At 46.9% G+C, this 18,361-nt stretch overlaps 1 protein-coding gene across 2 annotated transcripts in view; it reads left to right on the forward strand.

Annotated features, from left to right (window-relative positions):
• The window catches only part of LOC139765125 (uncharacterized), a 1,132,594-nt gene that overhangs the window by 75,743 nt on the left and 1,038,490 nt on the right, over nt 1-18,361 (forward strand). The window lies entirely within an intron of this gene.

Raw genomic sequence — 18,361 nt, forward strand, 5'->3', positions numbered from 1 at the left:
ATTACCGGTAGGGTAAAATGTAATAGGACGGGCTGAAGGTGAGTGGGTAGCCTTGTAAGACCCACTGACCACCAGAGACTGGGTGGCAGTGATCCTTTTTGTTGAACTGTTCACGTTGAAGGGGGAGGACCCTTCTCATATTGAGTCCTCTGCCTATCTTTTTTCGTCCCTCTTTTATGCGTTCATTCCATCGCTTGAAAGAAAGAGAAAAGAAAGAAAAAAAGAAAGAACGAAAGAAAGAAAGAGAAATCCCTTCAGGTAAACTTTTGTGCACTTATATAAGGTACCTGTCCATGTGGAAGTGATTAGGATGGTGACTGTAGATCAGAGCTGAAGGTCATATGATATCAGAGATGTTGCCGAGGCCGGAAGCCTCCATCACACGATGTCTCGATACCTCGTGGCCTCGTAGGTCCCACACACTAGGGTATGTGGTACTGCTGACTAGCAGCGTGGAGGAAGCAGCAGATGGCCCTGATTTTAACCTCAGTTGTGGTAGCGTAGGATGTGCTGCTACTCTTGACTTCTGCAGTGGATGTATTCCCTCCATACGTGGGGCATAACGGCTCTTTAGATGAGAGCTGGATTTAAACCACTTGCTCTTTAGTGATGTCGCAGGTAGGTTATTGAGTAGAGATATGCAAACTATGGGTTAGCACTTTCATCTTACCATTAGTGATGTGGCCAGGCACATACGAATGGCGGCGCTGTCTGTAAGTGACACAGGGTGGCCAGCCTTGGGGTGGCGTAGGGAGGTGGGTTTGTGGAGGAAGGCTTGGGGCACAGTACCCATCACCCGGAGTCATTTTCATGTGATATGGTCCATGTGAGGCGGGCGGCCCCAGCGTCATCTGGTAAGCTGTTTGGGGTGGTGGACGCGGCCCCTGGATGGGTCACACCGGCAGGAGCTCCTCCTCGTCCCTGGTGTATGATATCCTCACTCTCCCAATGTCACTGAACCTCGGTGGAGCTTATTGTACGTGTCCATCTTTATTTATAGAAAACACAGGGAACGACCCACCACTAGTGTACTATTCACAGCTGAGGGTTAACGTACAAGAGCAGGTTATCCCTGCGGACGCAATATGTTAGAAAGGAAGGCAGGTGATTGGGATGTCTTCAGCAGCAGCAGACAGACGCCCAAATTGATTGATGCTCCTGTAGTGATGGATGTATCGGCATACCAGGGTCAACATCCCCGTCTGGGGCAGCTGTGGAATGTTTGGCTTGTTGTATAAGAGGGAACTGCTGAGTAGCTCCGTCTTAGGGTCGTCTCTTAGGTGAGGGGGGGAAACAGAAGCATGAAGACACATGATATACAACTCAAGTAAACAGTGAAATGTATTTGTTGGCACCGGTGTCGAGATATGGTTTGCAGGACCATCATATGAGGCAGTGTAAGAACCATCTTATTGCTACACGATCCTTTTAAATGGTAGTTAAGGGTTTAAGTATCATCTTATAGTTGAGTTCGATCACTATAAGGGATAACGGTTTGGGCACAGGAAATGGTCGTGGCTTTGTTGATACTCTCGTTGCACGGTAGAAAGCAGAGCGTATAAACCGGGAGGCTCAGAGCTTCAGGAAATTGTAAAACTTGGAATTGAAGCTGCTTCAGGCCTGCCCACAGGCTGCCCCAAGACCTGTAGCCATTAGATCTGGCGATGGTACATTGCGAGGTGCTATATTTCATCATTATGTACATCCCTGTCTTCTCTGGTCTGTGTGGCTGGCGAGTTAGGTGGTCTCGTTTTTCGAGCAGTTGTTTACGTTGCTTCGAGGAGGGATTTATGAAGCAATTGCGCGTCAGAGCTTCGTCATGCCTGTGGCCTTAGCAACCAATCATCCATCTGACTCCTGTGTTTTCCTTCCGTATTGTGTGTTCACTTGTGGTTAGTGTCGGTTACCTAAGTGGACATACTGGAGGACAGTGTGTTGAGGATGATCATATGAATATTGTGGATAGATTTGATTTGTCGGCTTCGTTATGCCTGAGTTGGTGTTGGATATGAGGAACACGGTGTATTGGTTTGTGTGGGTGGTGTCGTCTTAAGCTACCAGGTTGCTTGAGAAACTATGTGAGTAGTGTGAGAGGCCGTTGTACGAGTGATCTTGAGGGCATGAATGACCATGTTTTGAAGTGTGTATGTACGTCCGTGTTGTAGGTTGTTTGCACGGTAATTCTCTGGTTGGTTTTGGATGACAAATACGTGGGCAGGGTCGGGCTGCCTTGTTACAGAGTTGAGGGTGATGCAAGAGGCTGTAGTGAGGGGTGGCTTAGGACTTTTATGAAGCAGGTTGTTCAGGTGCCGTGTTGTGGGTGATATAGGCTGCCATATTGTGGGTTGTATGGGCTGTCGAGCTGTCATGTTGTTGCTGGTTTGAATAACTAGGCTGTGGTTGGCTTGGATGCGAGTGACGGGGCAACCTGTTCTGTGCTGCAGGATGTGTGGACTGCCGTGTTGTGGTTGTTGCAGTTGGCAGTCGGGGTGTATGTGCTGTGGCTCGCTATGGTGTGGTTGGCATGGAATGCCACTGTACTGAGTAACGTCAGAAGTCTTGCGAATAGTGATGTGGTTGGACATGTTGTGTTTGGTGCAGGAGGAACGCCATGTTTCGCATTGGTATTGGCCCAATCTGTGGGTGTCATGGGCAGCTGTGTTGTATTCTGTGTAGGAGGATCCTGTTGTAGCTGCTGGTGGATGACCGGGTTGTTGATGGTGTGGGCAGACATGTTAGAGTTTCGTCAGGTCTTAGCCAGGCACAGACACATATCTTTTGACGGTTTCGGTCTCTGGGTAGACAAATGTCGGGTATGGGTGTCATGCTGTTGGCAATTTGTTGGTGATTTAGGCACCCATGATATGGGTGATTCTCCTCTTTTCCCTTTTTTGATGGGGGGTTGAGTAGGTGGCTATGTTGTGGACGATGTGGACGGCTCTGTTTTGTGAAATGTGGGTGGCTTTGTTAGTTGATGTGCAGAGGATGGAGGAGTCGATTTGTGGATAGTGTGGGCAATTATGATGTAGGATGCATGAGTGGCCTCATTGTTGCATGTGTAGGTAGGTATATTATATATGATGTTGGCAGTTGCGGCTTTGTTTGTGCTTGGTGTGGGCGGTTATACTGTATGTGGTACGGGCGGCCCTGGTGTGGGTGACTGTGTTGTGGGCGGCACTGATTAAGGAAGAGGTAGGCCCACCGAGGGGATCCAGACTGAGAGGTGGATGTTGGCGACTGTGTGGTCGATGTGAGACGCCTTCAGTTGCAGTAGATGAGCCATTTCACGTCCAGCTGGTGGTGCCACCAGTGAGAAAGGGGGCGTGACGCTCAGCGAGGTGCTTAGGTATGAGGTGATTGTGAGGGAGGTGCTCATCATGAGGGCAAGTTCTTGTAGGAGGAAAGAGCACAGTTCTAAAGTTACAAGGGCATAGCGTAGCTATGAGGAAGTCGCTCAGGTGTAAGGGAGGAATTTAGTTGTTAAGAAGGAGCTCAGCAGGGAAAGGAGTGGGTGTGTTTAGGGCCATTATCACAGATGATGCTCGTTAGGGAAGCTCCACTGCCGGCGGACTACCAAGGTACGAATGTCTTCAGGCGCACACACACTCTCTCACACACACACACACACACACATGTCTGATAACTGCTAGGTCCGTGTGGGAAACCTTCATGAAGCTGAAATAGGAAAGGATTTCTACGGGATTTTAGATTACGGCCAAGTCTTCGAAACCAGTGGACAAGCTTGGGTTGCAGAGTTTAGACCCGCACAGCAGCGTGAATGTTGAGCAGGTTACATAGGTGTCAGATATGTGATCATTGTGCATTAGAAATGAACGTCGCTGCCTGGCACACATCGCAAGCTGTCTTTGACTTGGCTGTCATCATTTTCTTCTTAATGTCACGTGATGGTGAAATTGGTCCATCGTACTAGCAGCAGCCGGAGTGAGTGTGCGCGGGGCGTTAATGATAACGACCCAGAACTTGCCCGATGATCTCCCATGATCTCTCTCTCTCTCTCTCTCTCTCTCTCTCTCTCTCTCTCTCTCTCTCTCTCTCTCTCTCTCTCTCTCTCTCTCTCTCTCTCTTCTCTTCTCTTCTCTTCTCTTCTCTTTCTGTCCTCTCTCTCTCTCTCTCTCTCTCTCTCTCTCTCTCTCTCTCTCTCTCTCTCTCTCTCATGTGGCTACCTTAACACTACCATCCTTGCCCATTGCTGCCCTAATTCTTTGGCACTTAGAAACGCCAATATATTTTTTTCTCTTCAATCTCGTAAGTTTTTCTTGGGGGAAAGTAAATGTTCTTCGGCCACACGAATGGCGAGGAGTGGATGTTCAAGCTTGAACATTCCTTGATATGTTCGAAGTACAGATGTCCAGCCAAACGTCTCCTTCAATGTTGTACAGTGGTTATGTTTTATGGCTCGCTGCTCAACGTACACCTGCAGTTATGGGGTGTAGGTGTTCGATGGTCATCATCTGCTGCTGTGGTATAGCGACCTGTGTTGGAGTTTCTCTGTTCCGTGACACTCGCTACTCCAGCCCCATGTTGGAGTATGTCAGTTAGAGGATACGTGATGCCCCTGACTCCATGTGGGAGGATACATGACGCCCTGACTTCATTTTGGAGTATCTCAGTTGGAGGATACGTGACGCCCTGACTCCATGTTGGAGCATCTCAGTTGGAGGATACGTGACGCCTTTACTCCATGTGGGAGGATACGTGACGCCCTGACTCCAAGTGGGAGGATACGTGACGCCCTGACTCCAAGTGGGAGAATACGTGACGCCCTGACTCCAAGTGGGAGGATACGTGACGCCCTGGCTCCAAGTGGGAGGATACGTGACGCCCTGACTCCATGTAGGAGGATACGTGACGCCCTAACTCCATGTAGGAGTATCTCAGTTGGAGGACGATGCATGTTACTCTCATGCCATGATGGAGTGTCTCAACGTGGAGAACATGGTCTATTCTGACACCATCATAATGGATGGGCTGTGTTGGAGGATGCATGATGCTCTGCCTCCACATGTTGTGTTGTCCCGGCTGTTGGAGAGAGCGTGCTATCCTGACACATTGTTTTGGAGAGACATCTAACGGAGGACGTACGTTACACTGGCTATTTGTTGGAGATTCTAATCTGATGGAGGACATATGTTAACCTGGACTGTTTGTTGGAGTCCCTCATTTGATAGAAAGCATACGTTACACTTGCTATTTGTTGGAGATTCTAATCTGTTGGAGGAACTATGTTGCGGTAGCTATTTGGTGGAGGTTCTAAACTGTTGGAAGACACGTGCTACACTAACTTCCTGTCGCAATGCATCAACTTCGAGGACACATGCTGTGCTGACTATGTTTCGGAGTGTCTTATCTAGAGGAGATCTTGTCCCGCACTGACCCATGGCTGGAATGTCTCAACCTAGTGCATGGGTAGTGTGGTTGGCCATATTGGAATGTACGGTATCCTTATTATACGTATATGTATACGCTGGTGATGAGGAGAGAAGAGGTCCATATTGTATGTGGTATATGTAGCCTTGGTGTAAATGGTCTTACTGGGGGTGGCCAGTGAAGAGAGGGAGCTTCAGGCCTTGGGTGAGGATCTAGGATCCAGGGATGGGCAGCTTATTTCAGTCTGGAGGCCATTGGGAAAGATTTCACTCAGCGTCCATGCTGTATATACGCAAAAGGAAGGTTTGGGAGTTGTGAAGATAATTGACTTGAAACAAATGCCAAGTCTCATAGATCTTTCCATGATATACTTCAACCCTTTTATATATATATATGTATATATATATATATATATATATATATATATATATATATATATATATATATATATATATATGCCAAGTCTCATAGATCTTTCCATGATATACTTCAACCCTTTTATATATATATATGTATATATATATATATATATATATATATATATATATATATATATATATATATATATATATATATATATTATCCCTGGGGATAGGGGAGAAAGAATACTTCCCACGTATTCCCTGCGTGTCGTAGAAGGCGACTAAAAGGGAAGGGAGCGGGGGGCTGGAAATCCTCCCCTCTCGTTTTTTTTTTTTTTTTTTTTTTTTTTTTTTTTTTTTTCCAAAAGAAGGAACAGAGAAGGGGGCCAGGTGAGGATATTCCCTCAAAGGCCCAGTCCTCTGTTCTTAACGCTACCTCGCTATCGCGGGAAATGGCGAATAGTATGAAAAAAAAAAAAAAAAAAAAAAAAAAATATATATATATATATGTATGCATTTTTTTCATACATATTCGCCATTTCCTGCGTTAGCGAGGTAGTGTTAAGAACAAAGGACTGAGCCTTGGAGGGAATATTCTCACTTGGCTCCCTTCTCTGTTCCTTTGAAAAAAAAAAAAGGAGGGGGGAGGGGAGGATTTTCAACCCCCCGCTCCCTCCCCTTTTAGTCGACTTTTACGACACCCAGGGAATACGTGGGAAGTATTCTTTCTTCTCTATCCCCAGGGATATATATATATATATATATATATATATATATATATATATATATATATATATATATATATGTCCGCAGGAGGATGGATGTGCTGGAAATGAGATGTTTGAGGACAATGTGTGGTGTGAGGTGGTTTGATCGAGTAAGTAACGTAAGGGTAAGAGAGATGTGTGGAAATAAAAAGAGCGTGGTTGAGAGAGCAGAAGAGGGTGTTTTTGAAATGGTTTGGGCACATGGAGAGAATGAGTGAGGAAAGATTGACCAAGAGGATATATGTGTCGGAGGTGGAGGGAACGAGGAGAAGAGGGAGACCAAATTGGAGGTGGAAAGATGGAGTGAAAAGGATTTTGTGTGATCGGGGCCTGAACATGCAGGAGGGTGAAAGGAGGGCAAGAAATAGAGTGAATTGGAACGATGTGGTATACAGGGGTTGACGTGCTGTCAGTGGATTGAATCAAGGCATGTGAAGCGTCCGGGGTAAACCATGGAAAGCTGTGTAGGTATGTATATTTGCGTGTGTGGACGTGTGTATGTACATGTGTATGGGGGGGGGGGGGTTGGGCCATTTCTTTCGTCTGTTTCCTTGCGCTACCTCGCAGACGCGGGAGACAGCGACAAGGTATAAAAAAAAAAAAAGAAAAAAAAAAATATATATATATATATATATATATATATATGTATATATATATACAATATACATGACAGCTAGAGACTGAGTGTGAACGAATGTGGCCTTTATTGTCTTTTCCAAGCGCTACCTCGCGCACATGTGGGGGGAGGGGGTTGTCATTTCATGTGTGGCGGGGTGGCGACGGGAATGAATAAGGGCAGACTGTATGAATTATGTACATGTGTATATATGTATATGTCTATGTGTGTACATATATGTATACGTTGAGATGTATTGGTACGTATATGTGCGTGTGTGGACGTGTATGTATATACATGTGTATGTGAGTGGGTTGGGCCATTCTTTCGTCTGTTTCCTTCCGCTACCTCGCTAACGCGGGAGACAGCGACAAAGCAAAATAAATATAAATAAAAAATATTTATATTCTGTCCATCGTTTTACAAATTGATTTGATTTGCATTAGGGCGAACCATGAATGTCAAGTAGGAGCCGGGGGAGTGTGGAGGTGGAGAACATGTCCGTTACAGTCTACATCAGACCGTCTCACTCTGAACCTCCCCTCATCTTTCTCCGTCTCTCATATGACCAGACCGTCTCACTATGAACCTCCCCTCATCTTTCTCCGTCTCTCATGTGACCAGACCGTCTCACTGTGAACCTCCCCTCGTCTTTTTCCGTCTCTCATGTTCTTTCTGTTTCAGTTCAAACGTTGGCCTCGTATGTAACGTTTGTTTCTTGATTCATCATTCTTACTGACCTGGCTGGCTGAATTACACCTTTGAGAGGGCCGGGTGTGGCCCGTGGGCCACCTTTTGCCCACCTCGGAATTCTGGACCTGTGATGAGAAGGTGGAGGCTGGTGACTGTGAGGTCTCACCAGTCAAGCGATCCCTCATGATCTGCTGGTATGATATCTCCGGGAAGGTGACAAGGTGCTGTTATGAGGAAACGCTTGCATATGAGGACGGTGCTTGGGTATGAGGAAAGTGCTCGGTTCTGAACGAAGTCTGTCAGTTTGTGAGGGAGTTGCTCATTTATGAAGAGGCGCGTAGTTATAAGGGAGGTGATCAGGGGACAGAGGGGCGCATAGTGAAGAGGGAGGGGGTTCATTTATGAGGGAGGTACTCAGCCAAGGGGAGGAAGAGGGGAAAGGGTCTCTCTCACTCAGAGAGTACCTGCTCCAGTGACCTGATGCTGGAAAGAACTTGGTGGTTGAAAATACGTGTTATACATCATACATTGACCTAAGGCTTAACTTAGCAATGACCTTCATCATTAACTTCAGTGGGAGGAAAAATGTAAACATTTTACTGCACAGTGGGAATCCTTTTTAAGTGGTTTGTAGCGGCAGAACGCGTGAGGAATGTCTGTAAAAATAATTGTTTGTAGAAACAGCCCAAGCATACCACCCCAGACACGTCCTTTTAAGTGTAGAAGTTATTTAAGTGACGTTCTTTTTATAGCGAACGAAAGAAGTAAACTTTTTTTTATAAACAACTTCATTTGAACGAAAGAAGTAGACTTTTTCGTTTAACAACTTCATCTGTCTGCAGATTTTTGAAAAGATTAATTGAGTAATGATAAATTCAAAATTTGATCAACGGGGAAAATGATGAGCCGATAGTAACAAACACCAAACATTGCTTCTCTTTGTATTTAAAGTTAGAATCAGGAAATAATAACCGTTCGTTATAGAAGAAGAAGAAGAAGAAGAAAAAGAAGAAGAAGAGTGACAGAGAGAGAGACAGAGAGAGATAGAAATGCTCTCTCTCTCTCTCTCTCTCTCTCTCTCTCTCTCTCTCTCTCTCTCTCTCTCTCTCTCTCTCTCTCTCTGTTGATAAGGCGAACATAATGTTATGTCGCCAGTGTGTGTGTGTGTGTGTGTGTGTTCATTGAGCTTATGATCATGCGACATCAAAGACGTGTACGTGAACCCCGAATCCCCCATTATTATTCACAAGGCTAGTGTCACCACTACACTACATCAGACCTGGAGGGCCAGTGACACACGTATGCCCATACATATAGCCATTGGATCAGACTACTGAAGCCATCTGCTTATAAAAGAATACAGACTTCAGTTAGCCCGATCGGTTAAAAACTTAGCATTTGAAACTATGTAATGTATGTACTGAACTACGAATTTGTAACTTCTTATGTAAAATCAGGCCACTGGGGTCTGAGTGAGATCCTTTGTCATCCATATAATCCTTTTGCGCTACTGCTCACAGAATGAGCATGTGAGTGCACATTGAACTTGCCGAGGACACTGGCATAAATCAGTCAGTCCTCTGAGATAAGACTTGAGATTTAATTCAGAAACTCTTGAAATTGTCTCAGGTAGCCTCACTCCATAAGCAGAGCAGTGAGGAAAAGAAGAGCTAACCCGGAGTGCTTGCGTGACTGGTGTTGCTCAACGATTGTGTGAATCTGAAACTACAGGACCACAGACAGTGTGCTTGTACGTATAGCCCAGACAACACGGGTTTTAGTGGACGAGGGAGACAATCAGGCTACGCGGAGCTGTCAGTTCGCTCCGACAATATGAGTCAGAATCAACTTTGGACAAGAGATGAACACGGGACCTCCGTCATGACGCGTGGTCGTCAGCTGCCGCTGGATAAATGTCTGGTGGGGGTGGGTTGCCTGCGTGGTGGTGGTGTTGTACCCCGGGGCTGTGTGGTGGAGCCTCACCTCCTCACACCGCCGCTGCTCGCGTCGTTATTATGCGTGGGGTTGGGGGAGTGGGAGGGATCACAGCTGACGACACCTCAGTTCGCACACACTCACACACCTGAGTGGAATACTTATGTAAGACCTGACTCTCTGGGTATGTTTTACGTTGCTCACATTACATGATTGGAAAGAATTTTGTGTTCCTTTTGCTCCATAATCTGGAGCGAGTAGTGACTCTGTTACCTCACGGTTTATGAGGTGTTTTTCGTCCGCTTGCTGCCATGATTTGGAGGTTCTTGTGTTGCTTTAACTTCATGAGTTGGAGGACTTGGAATTCCTCCTCCTACATGACTGGGATGTTTTTGCAGTCTTTTGCCACGTGATTTGGAGTTCTTTTTTGTTCTTTCTTTCTTGCGTGTTTTCTTTTTTTCTTCAAGTCGTTCAGTCTAGATTTTATAGTTAGGTTGTGGATGGCTATCATGTAGAACATTACCTTGAAAAGTCGCCTGTGTTCATGAGCTGTGGCTTCGAATCTCCGATACCCAGACAGTCTTCAGAAGACTTTGAAGTAGTGGATTGAGTGACACAACTATTGTCATTAGCCTTTTCCTCGATTCAGTTAATGACAACTGTAATTACGCCTGTTTGATGTGTCTTTACATCAGTTTGTAGTTTGTGTCGGGCCATCTGCTTTCCACGGATATTTTTTCTTCTCTCTTCGCTAATAGAAAAGTTTGCATAAAAGATGTATGTCGTGTGTGTGTGTGTGTGTGTGTGTGTGTGTGTGTGTGTGTGTGTGTGTGTGTGTGTGTGTGTCGATCACACAAGCTGATTTGTTATACGTCGATCACTCTAAGCTGGGATGAGGTGGGTGGGTCGATCACTCTAAGCTGGGATGAGGCGGGTGGGTTATTTTCTTTTCGTTGGCGATAAACCTCGGAGCTGGTGTCCTTCAAGGCTCCTCTGGATGCAGGTGATAGTGGCTGCTACCGTGAAGATGCAGGAGTGGGAGTGAGCTTGAGTCAGACATTAATCATGGTGTGTTTGAGAGACCCAGGTGGTCAACCCCGGGGTTGGGCCACGGCACGTAGACTAACGTGCTCCACCACGAGTCAGTCGGTCACACATTCCTGTGGCTCTGCTCAGCATCTCCTCCCCATCGCCCTTGACTCTGTAGCAGTCAGCTTGACTCAAGTCATCGTAAGTCTCATCGTAAGTCTCATCTTCGTGGCAAACGTAGTTTCGTTTCAGAGGCTTCATTATCTCGTTCGTTGGTCGTGAACACTATAGTGTTTTGACTGTGATCTTTCTTGAGGAAGCAGATAAACTTGGTGGAGGAGGAGGAGGAGGAGGAGGAAGAGGAGGAGTTAAGAACAGTTTTGTTGGTGTAGATAAGTGGGCGAAGCGCCACCGCCCGTCGCTCGCCCGTCACCTTTTGTCGCGAAACCCCATCAACTGGATCGACTCAAAACCTCGACGAGTATTCGTTGGATCCCTCAGCCCAAGCTTTAAGTCGATGCAGTACAGGAGGAGCCGTTGCGGACGACGACCACGGCAGTGGTTTTCCTGCCCACGAAAATCCACACCAGCAGAATTGTTTATGTCATCCGATCCCTCATCATCCCGTCTTTACGTGTGATCAAGAGGTCCATGATAACCAGCTAAGTGTAAGAATGTCACAAGGTTGCTTCTTGATGCGTATTGTCGTACTGACGTGTGTATTTCAACAAGTCTCTTTAGCGGTGCGCGGCGAAGTGGAGGTATGGCGTTAATGGCGCGTGTGTCCCCTCACTCTTGAACTCGCAGAGAGAGCATTGACACCCGCCGACGCTGTCCATTTAGCACGCTAACCACTCTGGCGAGATGACAGAGCATGGAGCTATTTATCACTAGATCTGCATGGCAGGTGGTGCGGACCGAGCTGTCTGTCTGCCGGGAAGCTCTGGTGCTGAAGTATTGAGTGAGGTTCTTCGTCCCTCAGAAGAAGCGAACATATGCTCAACATGTAGTTAGTCGGGTATTTCAACTCTACCATGACAAAAGGTTAGATGAAGTTGAGTGAGGTTGCGTATCTGTGGCTTGATCTTGTGCACGTATAGGTTTATGGTCTAGGAAGTCCCTCTTCTCCCCCAGCAACCCTCACCTAGGAACACAGGTGGTCAGGGGAGTCTCTCCTCACCCCCAGCAACCCTCACCTAGGAACACAGGTGGTCAGGGGAGTCCCTCCTCTCCCCCAGCAACCCTCACCTAGGAACACAGGTGGTCAGGGGAGTCCCTTCTCACCACAGGAGCACTCATCATTATCAGCATGACAGAGTGATATAAAAGTATCGCATTAGTGAGCGATATAAAAGCTGTGGAATTCTTGGAAATTACACACACACACACACACACACACACACACACACACACACATATGTAAGAAGAGATGGGACCTCCCCCCTCCCCCCCAGATATAGAACTCCCTCCCCGTACTGTACAAACAGGTCATTAGAAATGGGTAATTACACACGCTAACATCTGCCAACGAGCCGTCGGGTTATATAAGTCTCGGCAGAGGAATCAGTCTCTCATTTCAGCCGTGCTAAATGCCTTGCTTCCGGAGTACCATCTTCGTGACAGCTGTCTCGGTACAGTGAGATGAAGCTGAATATACCGAAGATTTGGTTGCCCGAACGACGCCAGACACACACCTGATAACTGTGGCAAGGCTCTTGTTTCCAGCATAGTGCTTAGCGACGGGCGTATTCGTTTATATAAATGATGTGTGCCATTACACAGTAACTGGGTCGAGGATTTGAGTCATGTCTCGCGTCGAGTCATAAGTTTATGTGACTTTTGAGATACGCCGGTGGGACGTGTTGTGTGTGGAGGACCCTGATTATATCGGTGTGTGTTCTGATACTGGAGTGGTGTCCAGAGGTGAAACTGAAGGAAATGAGATGGTTAATTTGACTGAGTGAGAAAGTCAAAGCATTAGTATAGTGGAGGGCGCGTGAGAGCACAGTGGCAAGTGCTCACAAAGAGTGACTTTCACACGTTAATTGTTGACACAGTTTGGCCCCGCTCCACACACACACACACACACACACACACACACACACACACACACACACACACACACACACACACACACACACACACAACATTGCTGCCTCACATGGAGTGTACAACAGCATAACTCATTTACTGCGGAGGTTCCGACCTCTTTATCTTTCTCCTGAGGCTGGAAAGCAACTCATTGAGTAAAGAACGGTTGACTCTGTGTTACTGACAGGATTTTAAGGACTCGCTGAGTGTGTTAGAAGTGACTGAACGTCTTGGCGTAGCGTCTGCTCTTTGTATTGTTCATTTTCGTGGGTCGGGAAGTCAGCTGGTGGCTGGCGCTTCCGTTAAGGCAGTGGTGGGCTGGCGTGGAGCATCAAGGCGACGTGGAGGAAGTAGCCGTCATTTCAAAGATGGGAGTTCCACTCTCCGCTGGTGTTGTGGGCCCTTAGAGCGTGGCACCTGCTCCTATTGTATTCACGGAAGGTCATTCTCGATTGGGAACTTGAGATTAGGGACCCCAAGTCACGCCAGGTACGACGCAGCTTGTGGCTGCGACGAAGAACAGGAAATACTGTTTCACCTCAACTCCCGTTGATTGGTTAGTGTTATGACGTCGGTCGAGTGACAGCTGTATTATCGTTGAGGCCTTGACTCTTCGTCCTTTCACCGACAAGAGACAGTCAAGTTACGTAGGGAAAGTACTGTTGTTGATCCACACTGCTGACGTTATGTACGGAAGAGTGGGCCTTCGACACTCAGCGGGCGCTACGGTGATTGGACAATGTGACCGAATCTCTCACAGTGTTCGTGGTATTGTTGCCAAGTTGTGTGGCGTCCTGAAGTCAGCCAAGTAGATCGTCGGCCGCCAGTGGCGTCTTGTAGCCAGCCAATTTGAGCATCCGCTCCCGATGGCTTCTTGTTGCCAGCCAGTTAGATCGTTGGCTGCCGATGGCATCCTGCAGCCAGCCAATTAGAGCGTTGGCTGCCGATGGCATCCTGCAGCCAGTCAATTAGAGCGTTGGCTGCCGATGGCGTCCTGCAGCCAGCCAATTAGAGCGTTGGCTGCTGATGGCATCCTGCAGCCAGCCAATTAGAGCATTGGCCAGGCATTTAGAGCGTTGGCTGCCGATGGCGTCCTGCAGCCAGCCAATTAGAGCGTTGGCTGCCGATGGCATCCTGCAGCCAGCCAATTAGAGCATTGGCCAGGCATTTAGAGCGTTGGCTGCCGATGGCATCCTACAGCCAGCCAGTTAGAGCGTTGGCTGCCGATGGCGGCGTCCTGCAGCCCGCCAGTTAGAAAGTTGGCTTCCGATGGCATCCTACAGCCAGCCAATTAGAACGTTGGCTTCCGATGGCATCCTGCAGCCCGCCAGTTAGAACTTTGGCTGTCGATGGCGTCCTGTAGCCTGCAGAAACAAGTGCACACGTCAGTCGGGGCGCTTCCTCGTATACAATGATGACGTGGAATGCTTCATGAGTGTTTAGCATCGGAATGAAATCTGAGGTTTATCTGTGCCTGGTTCTGGAGCACATCAACAGTGTGGTAACCATGTTGGTGTCAGTAAGTTAATTAACTCTACTAAATAACAGTAACTAACTAACTTGATTTGATATTTACATATTTGTATGTTTGGGGTTAAAAGTGATTGTGATATTTATGGATTCATTTCTTAAATGTAAATCTGTATTATCTGATTATACCATTATTATTGTTGTTGTTGTTGTTCTTATTATTATTATCATTATTGTTATCATTATTTTATTATTATCAGTTATTATTATATTATTATCTTCATTATTATTATTATTATTATTATTATTATTATTATTATTATTATTATTATTATTATCATTATTATTATTATTATCATTATTATTATTATTATCATTATTATTATCATTAATATCATTATTGTTATTATTAATAATGTTATCATTATTATTTATATTGTTATTATTGATATTATTATTATTATTATTATTGTTATTATTATTATTATTATTATCATTATTATTATTATTATTATTATTATTAATATTATTATCATCATCAGTATTATTATCATTAATTTTGGTAGTCTGGTTTCTGTGCATTAATCCTGGCGACTACAGTGGATGTGTGCAGATGAGGCCATTGGTCGTTTGTACCTGACTTTACCTCGTTAAGATGAGGCAAGTGTGTGTGTAAAAAGAGAGTAGCTGTACGTATGTGTGTGTGTGTGTGTGTCACGGGAAGATAGTTTTACACTTGTGTTGCCCCAGCTCTTTACCTTGTTTACATTCTTATCATTATTTACTTACTTGTGCGCACACACACACACACACACACACACACACACACACACACACACACACACACACACATTCATCGACCAGCCCCGTGGGGAGGATGAAGACCTGGGTTGGGTGTAGGCCAACTACCGCTCCCAGGAGGCAAACCCTTGCGGGCCTGACCCATAGCTTCCCCGTGCTGACTCATGGTCAGTAACGCTAACCACTATACCGAGGAGGCCCGTGTGTGTGTGTGTGTGTGTGTGTGTGTGTGTGTGTGTGTGTGTGTGGCAGGGGTGTCATGAACACCTCTGGACCCCCAACTTCCGTGTGCTGCCTGGTGTCATAATGGCCCCGCTTCACAGTTTTCTGGTCTGTGGCCTCCAAAGTGAGTCTTTTTCTCCATCCGGTGGGAAGGATTGCCTCGGTAATGGGCGTGTATGACGTGATCCCCCGCCCATTATCTCGGTGGCGGGAGGTGCATGGTGGTGGAGGGGCTTAGGGTAGTGCATCTGTCGAACCTGTGCCTTTGTCCTCTTGACCACCAGCCAGTGTTATCCAGTTAGTGTCATCTCGTCATTATCTTCCCGTCATTGTTCGTCGCTGTCTTCCCGTCAGTGTTCTACCCGTCATTTGTTGTCTTCCCGTCAGTGTTCTGCTCGTCATTGTCTTCCCGTCAGTGTTCTACTCGTCGCTGTCTTCCCGTCAGTGTTCTACCCGTCATTTATTGTCTTCCCGTCAGTGTTCTACTCGTCATTGTCTTCCCGTCTGTGTCATCTTGTCATTGCCTTCCCGTCAGTGTTCAACTCGTTAGTGTTCTAGTCGTCACTGTCTTCCCGTCAGTGTTCTACTCGTCATTGTCTTCCCGTCAGTGTTCTACTCGTCATGGTCTTCCCGTCAGTGTTCTACTCGTCATTGTCTTCCCGTCAGTGTTCTACTCGTCATTGTCTTCCCGTCAGTGTTCTGCTCGTCATTGTCTTCCCGTCAGTGTTCTACTCGTCATTGTCTTCCCGTCAGTGTTCTGCTCGTCATTGTCTTCCCGTCAGTGTTCTACTCGTCATTGTCTTCCCGTCAGTGTTCTGCTCGTCATTGTCTTCCCGTCAGTGTTCTACTCGTCATTGTCTTCCCGTCAGTGTTCTACTCGTCATTGTCTTCCCGTCAGTGTTCTGCTCGTCATTGTCTTCCCGTCAGTGTTCTACTCGTCATTGTCTTCCCGTCAGTGTTCTACTCGTCATTGTCTTCCCGTCAGTGTTCTACTCGTCATTGTCTTCCCGTCAGTGTTCTACTCGTCATTGTCTTCCCGTCAGTGTTCTACTCGTCATTGTCTTCCCGTCAGTGTTCTGCTCGTCATTGTCTTCCCGTCAGTGTTCTACTCGTCATTGTCTTCCCGTCAGTGTTCTGCTCGTCATTGTCTTCCCGTCAGTGTTCTACTCGTCATTGTCTTCCCGTCAGTGTTCTGCTCGTCATTGTCTTCCCGTCAGTGTTCTACTCGTCATTGTCTTCCCGTCAGTGTTCTACTCGTCATTGTCTTCCCGTCAGTGTTCTACTCGTCATTGTCTTCCCGTCAGTGTTCTACTCGTCATTGTCTTCCCGTCAGTGTTCTGCTCGTCATTGTCTTCCCGTCAGTGTTCTGCTCGTCATTGTCTTCCCGTCAGTGTTCTACTCGTCATTGTCTTCCCGTCAGTGTTCTGCTCGTCATTGTCTTCCCGTCAGTGTTCTACTCGTCATTGTCTTCCCGTCAGTGTTCTACTCGTCATTGTCTTCCCGTCAGTGTTCTGCTCGTCATTGTCTTCCCGTCAGTGTTCTGCTCGTCATTGTCTTCCCGTCAGTGTTCTGCTCGTCATTGTCTTCCCGTCAGTGTTCTGCTCGTCATTGTCTTCCCGTCAGTGTTCTGCTCGTCATTGTCTTCCCGTCAGTGTTCTGCTCGTCATTGTCTTCCCGTCAGTGTTCTACTCGTCATTGTCTTCCCGTCAGTGTTCTACTCGTCATTGTCTTCCCGTCAGTGTTCTGCTCGTCATTGTCTTCCCGTCAGTGTTCTACTCGTCATTGTCTTCCCGTCAGTGTTCTGCTCGTCATTGTCTTCCCGTCAGTGTTCTACTCGTCATTGTCTTCCCGTCAGTGTTCTGCTCGTCATTGTCTTCCCGTCAGTGTTCTACTCGTCATTGTCTTCCCGTCAGTGTTCTGCTCGTCATTGTCTTCCCGTCAGTGTTCTGCTCGTCATTGTCTTCCCGTCAGTGTTCTGCTCGTCATTGTCTTCCCGTCAGTGTTCTGCTCGTCATTGTCTTCCCGTCAGTGTTCTACTCGTCATTGTCTTCCCGTCAGTGTTCTGCTCGTCATTGTCTTCCCGTCAGTGTTCTGCTCGTCATTGTCTTCCCGTCAGTGTTCTGCTCGTCATTGTCTTCCCGTCAGTGTTCTACTCGTCATTGTCTTCCCGTCAGTGTTCTGCTCGTCATTGTCTTCCCGTCAGTGTTCTACTCGTCATTGTCTTCCCGTCAGTGTTCTGCTCGTCATTGTCTTCCCGTCAGTGTTCTACTCGTCATTGTCTTCCCGTCAGTGTTCTACTCGTCATTGTCTTCCCGTCAGTGTTCTACTCGTCATTGTCTTCCCGTCAGTGTTCTACTCGTCATTGTCTTCCCGTCAGTGTTCTACTCGTCATTGTCTTCCCGTCAGTGTTCTACTCGTCATTGTCTTCCCGTCAGTGTTCTGCTCGTCATTGTCTTCCCGTCAGTGTTCTGCTCGTCATTGTCTTCCCGTCAGTGTTCTGCTCGTCATTGTCTTCCCGTCAGTGTTCTACTCGTCATTGTCTTCCCGTCAGTGTTCTACTCGTCATTGTCTTCCCGTCAGTGTTCTACTCGTCATTGTCTTCCCGTCAGTGTTCTGCTCGTCATTGTCTTCCCGTCAGTGTTCTACTCGTCATTGTCTTCCCGTCAGTGTTCTGCTCGTCATTGTCTTCCCGTCAGTGTTCTACTCGTCATTGTCTTCCCGTCAGTGTTCTGCTCGTCATTGTCTTCCCGTCAGTGTTCTACTCGTCATTGTCTTCCCGTCAGTGTTCTACTCGTCATTGTCTTCCCGTCAGTGTTCTGCTCGTCATTGTCTTCCCGTCAGTGTTCTGCTCGTCATTGTCTTCCCGTCAGTGTTCTACTCGTCATTGTCTTCCCGTCAGTGTTCTACTCGTCATTGTCTTCCCGTCAGTGTTCTGCTCGTCATTGTCTTCCCGTCAGTGTTCTGCTCGTCATTGTCTTCCCGTCAGT

Source organism: Panulirus ornatus, chromosome 52 (genome assembly GCF_036320965.1).
Source record: "Panulirus ornatus isolate Po-2019 chromosome 52, ASM3632096v1, whole genome shotgun sequence".
In the NCBI taxonomy this organism is placed as follows: Eukaryota; Metazoa; Arthropoda; class Malacostraca; order Decapoda; family Palinuridae; genus Panulirus; species Panulirus ornatus.